Raw genomic sequence first — 12,370 nt, 5'->3', positions numbered from 1 at the left:
GGTGAACTTTTATGTGTTCATCTTGCATATTTACTCGCCTTTTTACCTGTTATACTGTGGTATTTGTGCCCGAGGGGCGGATTTTTATGTGCTTACCAGCACTAACTGTTTTGAAATCGTTTCGTAACCGTTGAAAAGATCATTTTCAAAAGAGATTTAAACTGAGCAAATATATTTCTAAAGATTTCACAGCTTCACTGTTTTCTCAAAGGATTGTACCCTGCTTCTATACAGCATATTGGTTGCCTTACGTGATTTCTTACTGCTCAGTTGTTATTTATCTTTATTACTCACTGAGTTGGAGTACTCACTTTACTCCCTGCACCTCGTGTGCAGTTGCAGGTATTTATTCACCCGGTAGCGGGTATTGGCTGTTTGGAGGCAAAGCTGTAGTAGTCTAGCGAGGTGACTGCCAGCGTTTGCGGCACCGTTTCTTTCTATGTTATTCATTATTCCTGTTCAGTGTATTTCTAGACTTGTAAATGTAATTACATTCTTATAGATGCCCGTGACTTGTGACACCCCGATTAGGGCTGTGTTGGGTTGTATTTCCGCTAATTAATACTATTAAGTCATATTTAAGCTGTTTAATTATGTTTAACTACTTTTGAAAAGACAAGTTGGGTTAGTTGGCTGGCCTCGTCTTCATGAGAGGCGCCATCATGACCAGTGCGGGGTTTGGGTCGTGACAATAAACATCCCAATTGTTCAAAAGGTCTTTACCATTCACTTTAATGAATCAAATTGATTTGTGACCACCATATCCAATTGCATCACCTGTAATTTCCTACACATTCAAAATAAAATTAAAAATTAGGAAGAAACATATATATAGTATACACTGGTTAGAAAGCATGATTTTGTAAGTTAAGATTGAGGTAGTTTTTGGAATTGGGAAATATAAGTACCTTTTCAAGACTTGGGGCGTGAGTTGAGCCAGAAGAATGTGGTAGATTTTGGCCTCTCATAGCTCGTGCACTACTTGCATCAACTGGTGAAGGAATATTAGATCCAACACACCCTTGTATATCATGAAAATTCAGTCCAGGGCTGTTTTTCACAAATTGACTAAAAAAATATCGCATTTCTTCTCTCATCATTTCCTTCATTTCTTCCTTGAGAGAAGTTATTTCATTGGCATGCTTTTGTTTAAGCTTGGTGATTTCTTCATCTTTTTTCAGAGAGCTTGTCGTCACCAATCTACCATAGCATCTAACCCGACCAGGCTGCTCCTTTCCAAATACAGGAATGCACCATCTGCTGTTTCTCCGGAACTTTGACGATTCTGAAGTTCAGACTGTTAAAAAAATATTATTGCACATCACTTACAAGTCAAGATAGAACGAACACTAAAATAACTTTCAACAAGTCAAGTTAGATTAAAAAAAAGTTTAGCAGACCTCAGAATTTAGCCAAGAATGTCAATAGAGCTTTCAGCAACAAGGATCGTAACCAATTTAATATGAAGTTTCAAACAAACAGAACCGATGTGTGCATGTTAATGCTAAGTCTTCTGGGATTACTCATAATGTTGCAGGCCAAGTTGATGATGGTACAAGGGGAGTTGTTCCTACTGTTGCATCAGGTCGTGAAAATGATGTAGCAGGGAGCAGAGGAGTCTTGAGGTGCAGCTAGTTGAGAAAACTAAGGGTGAAAAATCAGCTAATATTCCTAGTGCTACAAAAGGTGCTACACTTGCGTCAAGTTTTGGAGTTGCAGTTGCTACTGATGTGCACAAATCTGCTGTGCATGAGAATGAGGCCACGCATCTGTTAGAATCGGGTTCTCAAGCTGTGAATCAATTAAATGATCGAGAGTGGACAAAGGTAACTCGATCTCATCCATCACTTAACAAAAAGAAAAATCCAGGCCATGAAAATCAGATTATCGCAGAAATCTTTACTGGTGCACTATGTGAGGATTCAAGGAAAATCAACTGCTCAAACACCTTTGATGCTTTGAACATAAAGCATGATCATGCTGTGGGGAGTTTGCAACTTAAGGACATAAGTGCAAGCTCAAGAAATAAGCAAGGGAACTCTCCAGACAGAAGCTACAAAAATCACCAAGAATCCCAACCTTTTGCCCCCACCACATGCTCACACACCACACTCCCATGCTGTAGAAACCACAAGAACCTGAAAGCAAGTGCTCAATCACACACCTTCAGCAACATCTGCATTACTACTAACTGTTGTTTGTTTTTTACAAGTGCATCTCAGCACTACTAACTGATGTTTTTATGATTTTTAACATAAACCAGATTAAGCAAGACATATTATCAAGATTTATTGAGCTAGGAAAAGACCCTGAGAACAATATGACTGATAAAAGCCTGGGGACATTGTCCTGAATTTTAACATTGGTTGATTTATACTTCCTGCCAAGAGGTTCCTACTCAGGACACTAGAGTTGAAGGAGAATGTCACGACCCGGATTTTCCACCATCGGGAGTCGTGATGGCGCCTACTAGTGGGAGCTAGGCAAGCCAACTCTTACTTATCTTTCCATTTTTTTTTTCAACTCTTATTTTAAAACATTTAGCAATAATAATATGATTACAGCGGAATAAATTAATTTAGCGGAAGACTTAGTAAATGTTACTAGATGCGATACAGAAATCCAAACATAATTCACTACCCAAGAACTGGTGTCACAATACTCACGGACTTCTAAGAATACTAAACACAACCGTTTGAAAGAAATATAAAACTGTTTGTCTCGAATACATGAGATAACAGAATGAAAATAAAGATAGAGGAGACGTCGGGTCCTGCGGACGCCTGCAAGGCTACCTCGGTGTCTCGATGGTCGGAATGCGAACACTCACACTACTACTGCTGATGCCGTCCAAAACCTATATCTGCGCAAAAAGAGCGCAGAGTGTAGAATCAGCACAACCGACCCCATGTNTTATTTGTTTCACCGTGGTGTAATGATCTGCTTTGGTTCCAGACATCAATTTTGCGTGGCTGTCGATTTTGAGCATAGTGACTTGAGGTGTTTCATGTGTAACAGTGTTTGGATAGGATCGCGCATTGTAGCGAGGCTACGTGGAAATATGACCTTTCGGGGTAGATTCATGTGTTCTATTTCTATGAGGTGAGACGGGGTCTCAGCCTTGTGTTGTGATGGTACTGATGAGCTTGAGGTACAGCTCTTTCGTTTGGGGGTCATTTTCATGATTTGAGTATGTTCAGATCGTTTCTTATCGGTGCGCGAATTATGCGAGTTGTGGCTTAGGCCTGCATTGATGTGTCATGTCACCAGAGTGGTGCGTTGGATTCGAGGTGATCGTTGGGGTCATTAATGAATACGAACGGATTTGATTTCAGCTTGTTGGAAGGATAATATCGAGGTTCGGCTCGGAAATCTGCTGTGGTATTAGCCAAAAAAAAGGAAGTGACTTCATGAATGGTTGACCTGAGAAATGGTTATGATTTGTTGCGTGTTTCCTTTGTCATTGGCAGTATGTGAAAGTGTTGGAATGAGACTTTAGTTGATAAGAGGTTTCCTATCGATATTCGGTTGTAATGTGCAGCTACTGTGAATAGAAGTTATCGTTTCGAGTGTTTGAGTTATGTGGTATGTCATATAATTGCACCTGAGGTTACAGGTATGGGTTATTACAGCTAGTTCGGGCTTATCTGAATATAGATGTGAGGTTCTAAACTTGTGTATAATTTCGGAAAGTGCAATTTGGTTCTATGGTTTATGGGCTAGGCTGGATTATGTGATTTTAGTGAAAATGTGTTATCGGACCTATATGAGATAGGGTGACGTGGGATCACCCCCGGGTATATGCATGGTAAGGTTATTCAGCTATTGGTTGGCTTTTGAAACAACTCTGGGTACGTTCGAGGACGAATGCGTGTTTAAGTGGGGGAGGATGTAACGACCCGACCGGTCATTTTGAGCTTTTGCACTTTGATCGCAAGTTTTCGGGCATGACTTGCCCCGTGTAATGTATTATGACTGATGTAGATCATTGGTTTTGGTTTTCAGGAGAATCGGGATGAATTTGAAGGAACAGTCTCAGTTGAAAGCTTCGAATTTGAAAGGTTTGACCAAGGGTTGACTTATTTGTATATGAGCTCGGATCGGAGTTTCTATGATTTGGTTAGCTTCGTTAGGTGATTTTTGACTTAGGAGCGTGATCGGAATTGGTTTTGGAGGTCCGGTGTAGAATTATGTTTGAATTGGCGAAGTTAGTATTTTGGCGATTTCCGGTTGATAGGTGAGAGTTTGATCCGAGGGTCGGAATGGAATTCCGAGAGTTGCAGTAGCTTCGGTAGGTGATTTGGGATGTGTGTGCAAAATTTCAGGTCATTCGGACGTGGTTTGGTTGGGTTTTTGATCAAAAATGGAATTTGGAAGTTCTTGAAATTCTTAGGCTTGAATCCGATGCAAATTTGGTGTTTTAATGTTGTTTTGAGCGTTCCGAAGGTTGGAACATGTTTGAATAATGTTGTGGGATATGGTGGCGTGTTTGATTGAGGTCCCGAGGGCCTCGAGTGTGTTTCGGGGTGGTTTCGGATCATTTCGGGCTGTTTTGCAATAGCTGAAGCTGGTATCTGGTATTGTTCTTCGCGTCCGCGAGGGTCCCCTCGCGTTAGCGAAGAAGGATTTGGCTTCTGGGATTTTGTTCTTCGCGTTCGCGAAGAGAGACACGCATTCGCGAAGAAGAAGAAATTCTGTTGCGCAGGTCTTACTTCGGAGGCTCGTATCTCCCAATCTACAATGAATTTTGAGACTATGCAAAAACAAAAGTTGTACTTCTTTGAATCTAGTTTCCAGAAACATGGTATAATAGTTATTTGGACATCTGCAGCAAAAGTTATTGCCATTATACTAGAAGCTGTCCGAGACGAGTTTGAAAAATGACTTTTGGAAATTTTGTTCTTCGCGTACGCGAGAGGAGGACCGCGAACGCGAAGAACAAATCCCTGGGCAGCAGAATAAAGTCCAAACTCGTCTCACTCTTCCATTTTTGGACCAAGGGAGCTCGGGCGAGGCAATTTTTCGAGAGATTTTCAAGAAAAACATCGGGGTAAGTGTTCTTAACTCAATTTTGGTTAGATTACCCGAATCCATTGTTGTTTTTAACATGTAATTAGTGATTTTAAGTTGGAAAAGTTTGAAAACCCTCTTGGATATATTTGAGGATTTGAGGGTCGAAATGTTATCGGAAATTAGTACTTTTGGTATGTATAAACTCGTGAGGAGATAAGAAACCCGTTAATATGAAAATTTCTGAGTTTCGAGAAGTGGGCCCGGGGCTCGGGTTTTGCCAATTTTGAGATTTTTAATAATTTTCGATTGTTTTCGATTGGGTATTGTCCCATTGGCATATTGTGACGTATTCGTTCTGGTTTTGGATAGATTCGATGCGCGTGGAGGCCGATTTGAGGGGCAAAGGCGTCGCGAGCTAGAGATTTCGCCGGTTCGAGGTGAGTAATGATTGTAAATGATATCCTGAGGGTTTGAAACCCCGGATTGCACACTGTAGTGCTATATTGAGGTGACTTGCACGCTGGATATCGAGTGTGGGGTAGGGCACCGTTGGGGGATTGTGACTTGGTCCGTCCCGATTGATGATTTTACCGCGTATTTGACTGAAACTTATTTGTTATTATCATGATTTGGGCTGATTGCCAAATTTGGGCTTCGTGCCAATTATCTGAACCCTTCGGGGATTTTTATCACTGTTTCCTCACTATTTTGATATACTACTTGAACTCAGTCCTGTTGATTATACTGTTTTACAAACTCAGCCGCTTTAATTGAACTTTGAGACTTAAATGACATTTCCACTGTTGTTTGGGCTGAGCACTACTATTTTATTGATGCCCGAGGGGCTTATGATGTTTTCTGGACTGAGTGAGGCCGAGGGCCATATGTGAGGATATGTTGAGTGATGTGAGGAGGCTTCCAGGCCTTGTGAGTGATGTGAGGAGGCTTTCAGGCCTCGTGAGTGATGTGAGGAGGCTTTCAGGCCTTGTGAGTGATGTGAGGAGGCTTTCAGGCCTTACGAGTGATGTGAGAAGGCTTTCAGGCCTTATGTTATATGCCACGAGGTGGCTTGATATTGCGCTTGGGCCGTAAGGGGCCCCTCCCGGAGTCTGCACACCCCCAGTGAGCGCCGTCGACGATATATGGATCGGGCTGCACGCCGCAGCGAGATGTGGATCGGGCTGCACGCCGCAGCGGTTACTATATGATACTGTTCTGAGAGTGATCTGAGAGAGAGATCCCGAGGGGCTGAGAGTGTTTCTGAGAGTGAGCCCGAGGGGCTGGTGCTGTTTTGAGATATTGCCCGAGGGGTGAACTTTTATGTGTTCATCTTGCATATTTACTTGCCTTTTTACCTGTTATGCTGTGGTATTTGTGCCTGAGGGGCGGTTTTTCTGTGCTTATTGGCACTAACTGTTTTGAAATCGTTTCGTAACTGTTGGAAAGATCATTTTAAAAAGAGATTTAAACTGAGCCAAGAGATTTCCAAAGATTTCACAGCTTCACTATTTTTCTCAAAGGATTGTACCCTGCTTCTATACATCATGTTGGTTGCTTTACGTGATTTCTTACTGCTCAGTTGTTATTTACCTTTATTACTCACTGATGCACCTCGTGTCCAGATGCAGGTATCTATTCACCCGATAGCGGGTTTTGGGCCGATCAGAGGCAGAGTTATATGAGTTAAGGAGGTGACTGTCAGCGTTCGCAGCACCATGTCTCTCTCTTTTGTTCATTATTTCGGTTTCTGTACTATATTAGACCCCTGTAGTGGATTTTACATTNAAAGAGCTGCAGATAATGCTATCATAGTACAAGAAATTATTAATAAATTCCAAAAAATGAAGGGTAACAATTTAAGTATGCTTCTTCAGATAGATCTAGAAAAAGCTTTTGACAAATTAGAATGGTCCTTCATTCATAACACATTAGTAAGTTTAAATTTTCCAAATAAATTTACTAAATTAATTATATCTTGTATTACCACCACCACAACCTCTATTTTAATTAATGGTAGTCCAACTAATTATTTTAACCCCACAAGAGGCATTAAACAGGGTGATCCTTTGTCACCTTATCTGTTCATCCTATGTCTAGAAATGTTATCCAGGAATATAAATAATGCAGTTGATTACTAGGCATGGAACCCAATTTCATTATCAAATAATGGCCCATAATTATCTCATTTATTCTTCGCTGATGATATAATACTCACTTCAAAAATTTCAGCTAATACTTGTCATTCAATGGTAAATACTATTACAGAGTTTACATACCAGTCTGGCCAATCTATAAACTTTGATAAATCGAAAATATACTTTTCAAAGAATTGTCAACCAAATACAAAGACTATTATTCTTCAAATATTCCGTATGAAAGAAGGAAAATATTTTGGAAAGTATTTGGGATTCCCTATTTTTATAAATAAGCCCTCAAAAAATGACTACCAATTCTTAATCGATAACTTTAAAATAAAATTGGCAGGTTGGAAAACAAACTTCCTATCAAGAGCGGGAAGACTGACTTTAATCAAATCTACACTAAATCACCTTCCTAATCACTTGATGCAATTTATAAAAATACCTACTTATATACTAAGCTACCGCAATCGATATCAAAGGAATTTTCTATGGGGTACAACACCTCAAAAGAAAAAATTACATCTCATTAAGTGGTCTATAATCACTCAACCTTTGGAACTCGGGGGTTTAGGTATACAAAATTTGACTACAAAAAACCAATCACTACATGCAAGCCTTGCATGGAGAATGTTTAATAATCCACAACAGTTGTGGGCAAAAGTTCTTTCAAATAATTATGTACGCCTGCAATCTTTAATAAATTATAAAAGTTCTCATACTTGGCGCAATATTATTAACGGCTTGACATACTGTCGTTTAGGTTATAAATGGAATATTACAACGGGACAACATGTTAGGTTCTGGAATGACCCATGGCTTAGTCATAATTTAATAATTAGAAACTATATTTATGGTCCTATGCCTCAATTTGAGGAGAATAAATTAGTATCTAATTATTGTTACAATAATAGATGGCACCTAGATAAAGTACCTTTTAACTTACCTTCGCATATAAGTTCCCTAATTGATAATATTTATATGCCACTTGTATCTATAACTAGTGACAAAATTTTCTGGGATCTAACAGAGAATGGTATCTTCTCTGTTAACTCAATGTACAAGTATCTTATAAACACTACCAGACCTAGTCGTACATGCACAACCACCTCGTACAAGTGGATTTGGAAACTTCCAATTCCTCCTATAATATCCTTCTTTCTATGGTTAATTTGCCATGACAGACTCCCAACGGCTGTGTATCTTACGCGACTAGGTATTACCACTTCAGCAACATGTGTGTCACAACGATACTGAAACAATTAGTCATCTATTTCAATATTGTCCTAACGCCCTACAACTTTAGAAAGCCCTAAGGGTCCCACTTACCAGTAAGACCTCCTTAATATCTCAAAATGATAGTATGAATTGGCTGTACACACTTATACATACCCCTTCGGTATCGACTCCTCACAAAATTCCCTATACCACTTTGATCCCTTTTGCGTTATGGGAACTTTGGATTATAAGAAACAAATTTATTTTCGAACATCAAAAAGTAGTTTTAAATATACCTTCAACTTTAACAAGGGCGGCTGAATATTACTTCTTAACGAATCATTCTATTAAGAATGATTCAAAGTCTCCTATGTATATCAAATGGCATCCACCAAATCATACTTTTTACAAACTAAATATTGATTGATCTTGCTCCCCTAATCAAAGCAACTATGGTATTGGTGGAGTTTTCCGCAATCACCAAAGCAATTTGATTATAGGCTTTGCAGGAACGGTGAAAGCAGGCCCAAGTGTTCAAATAGAATTCTTGCACTCCTCAAAGGCTTACAAATTGCTGTTCAAAAACAGCTCAAACCAATCATCATTGAGACGGATGCACATGCAATAATCGGTATGTTCAATTCACCTATAATGCATTTTACTAATATCATTAATGACTGCAGGTTATTGCTCCAACAGCTGGGTAGTCCATTAGCACAAGTTATCTACAGAGAGCAGAATTGTGTAGCAGATAGTTTAGCTAGATATGGAGCAACGCATGCACAGGAGCACTGCCTACTTTTTGGGACACCAACACCTTTTGCTATGTATTGTTATAAACAAGATCACACTGGCACACTCCACAGCAGGATGCTTAAGAAGAATACTAAGAATTCTACACAATCTCTCTCTAGTTTATCTAGTTTACCTATTATGTGTAATAGTACAATCTCTTTAGCAACTACTACTTCTAGTACTAGTACTGTTTCCCATGTGGGAGAACAAGCAACAAGCCCTAGTTTTTTACAACGGATGCCTTGTATGCATCCACTAAACAAATATACTGTACTTGTTTAGCATATTATAATATAGTCTATCTTTCCAACCAAAAAAAAAGTATACATCAGTTATCTTTTTTAAAAGAAATAATTTTCTAGAAATATATTTTTGGCTTTTGGTCGGTGGACAAGCATTTTCCAAAAGATTATATATTTAAGCTTAATAATGATATCAGCAAACTAAAAAGTATTTTGATGAAACTCTTGAATGCTATAAAAAAATAATAGTACTAAGTATTAGTTAAAATAAATAATATGAAAATGGAAGTTATGATAATTACTAGTAAATTTGTCCGCGTTTCGCACGGTAAAATTAATTCCTTTTATAAATAATTGAATTAAGACAATGTTATTCAAACAGTTATTTTATTATAAAATAAATTATTTTTATCTAATAAACAATTAAGTCAAAAATTATTTTATAGAAATTATTCTTGGTCTACTTCTTTGTCTCAAAATTTTATGCATTTCTAGTTAACACTTAAATATAACCCTCTCGTCTCATTTTGTGATTAAGATTTCTAGTAAATATTTTTAAAAGATCATATTTTCACGCTTTTATATATTTTATAAAGGACAAGCAAAAACAAAAAACTTTTCATTTGATCATATTCTCATTACCTCCTTGATACTTTTTAAATTTCCTTATTCCTTTTTTTTGTTAATTTTTCTCTTTATCGACCCTTCCTTTCCTAATATTTTTTTGTATCTTTTTCGTCTTGCTAAATTTCTGTCATGTAATCCTATCACTTCCTTATGCATATTCATTCAAACTACTATTTATAGTCTCACCTTTCCTCGCTCTCTTTTCCTTTTATTTACCTTTTCTAATCTTCTTATTTTATGCTTTTCTTTTCTCTATTATATTCATGTTTTTCTATTCTTCTGTAAATTAGAAACTACCATTATCCTTCCCTAAATTAATCAACTCAATTCTCATTTTTGCTTTTATTGATCTTATGAAAAACTATAAAACTCGGCTTTTTCCCTCTTGATCAACTTTTCCTCATAATGTTCATGATTTATGTGATACACTAAGAGATTCAATAGTCACTTCTTCGTTAATCTTAGTATAATTCTCCATCTTCCTCTTATTTCACCGACATTTCTTTTTAATTTATGAAAATCACATGCCAATAAAATGCATAATTGAATGCCTGAATATTTCTCAAGTGTTATTTTCTTTTTCTTTTTTCTTCTTTTCTTTTCTTTCTCATATTCAAGCCCTCAAGCAAATGAGAAACCGTTATCCTTTCTTGAATAATCAAATTAATTACTCTTTTCCCCTACTAATCTTATAAAAATTTCAATAATCAATATCTTTTGATTAATCAGATGACATTACAACACACCTATCTTCTAAATTAATAGAGAGGAAGTCAAGAAAAATACGGCTTAAGAGAACATAGTTGTAAACCATACAGAGAAGCGTAATAGATTTGAAGAAATTGGCGAGATAATCTCTTTAAAACAGTCAAAAGGGCACTAAAAGGTACTAGGAAATAATCTTATTGTCATTTGATCGCGACCTACTCCGCACTACTATTTAAGTAGCGAGAGAGGGTCGGAGCAGCTTTTACCCAATTTGGGATCGTGATCGAATCCACAGAGAGTTAGAATTTGGAATCGAGTATCTATCTAGGGTAGAATTGTGTATATGTTCTTAATTACACTTCTATTCATTTTTTGGGTTTTTGTTTACTTCTACTATTGATAAGTAGGATTTTAACGTGTTTTATGCCTCTACTTGCATATGCTTTGAGTATAATTTGATACAAAATAATCCCAAAATGCTCAAAGGTTGTGCTTTATTGCAGGTTTGAGCGACAAAGTGACTGAAATGTCAAAGATCGGCTCTAAACGGAGTGAAACCTGCTCAAGTATCAAAGGCCAAGTAAAGTGATGGAAAAAAGAGCCTAGTGCGGACCGCACAAAAGTGCACGCGGCCGCACTAGGAGATTCAGAGAAGTGCGTATTCAGGGCTCTCACAACGCGGCCGCGGTTAGATTTATGCGGCCCGCGTTCAGCTCACACGGCCGCGCCACCTTTTCATGCGACCCGCGTGAAGAGATTCAGAGAGATGCCAGTTGGGATCAGAGCAAGCCACGCGGTCGCGGTCACACTTACGCGGTCCGCGCCAGAGCTCCTGCGTCCGCGCTACACTTTCGCGCGGTCCGTGTCCCTCAACTTCAGAGAGTTAAATTTCAAGAGTTCAAGAGCCAACGCGGCCGCGTTTCCTTTTTGCGCAGCCCGCGCTGACCCCGCAGGGGTATTTTTGTCCAGTTTTTCCAGCCACTATAAATAGATCATTTTTCCATTTTTAGGTTAAGTTTTAGTTTTTCTGAGGCTGCTGAGCTCGTGAGAACACTGGGTTTAGCCATTTTTGGCATTTTTTACCTTCAATATTGTATTTCTTCCTTAGTAATCAATTAATATGTTTGCTTCTTCATCTATTTCTGTAATTTTTGCATCTAGCATGAGTGGCTAAACTCACTAGCTAGGGTTGTGGCTCAACCCTAGTGTGGGTAATTGATGGGTGTTGCCATCTAAGGATAGATTGATATTGGGTGTTTGCTATTTGGGTTAATTTTAGGTTTTAATTAAGGATTGGTGGTTGCAAACACTGATTCTAGCTTGATGGGTTTAACTCTTCTTGAGAAAGAGAGTCTATGACCCCAAAATTGACCCAACAAGGAATTGGGATGGACCTATGAGAAATGGTAGTCCCAATTAACGGGCTAAACCTCGAGAGAGTAATTACCCTACTTGAACCCTAGTTGCTTGGTCTAATTGGCCTACCCAATTGGTCTCGAGAGAGTCAATTGGGCAAAATCACTCTCTCTACCGAGAGGTGTGAGAGTGGGTACAATTGAGCAACGGTTATAGCATAAGCCCCAAATATGTCAATTTACCCTTAGTAGCATCTACCCGTTAGTTAGCCAC

This window comes from Nicotiana attenuata, chromosome 1 (assembly GCF_001879085.1).
Source record: "Nicotiana attenuata strain UT chromosome 1, NIATTr2, whole genome shotgun sequence".
Taxonomy (NCBI): domain Eukaryota; kingdom Viridiplantae; phylum Streptophyta; class Magnoliopsida; order Solanales; family Solanaceae; genus Nicotiana; species Nicotiana attenuata.
This window is presented reverse-complemented; position numbering follows the sequence as displayed.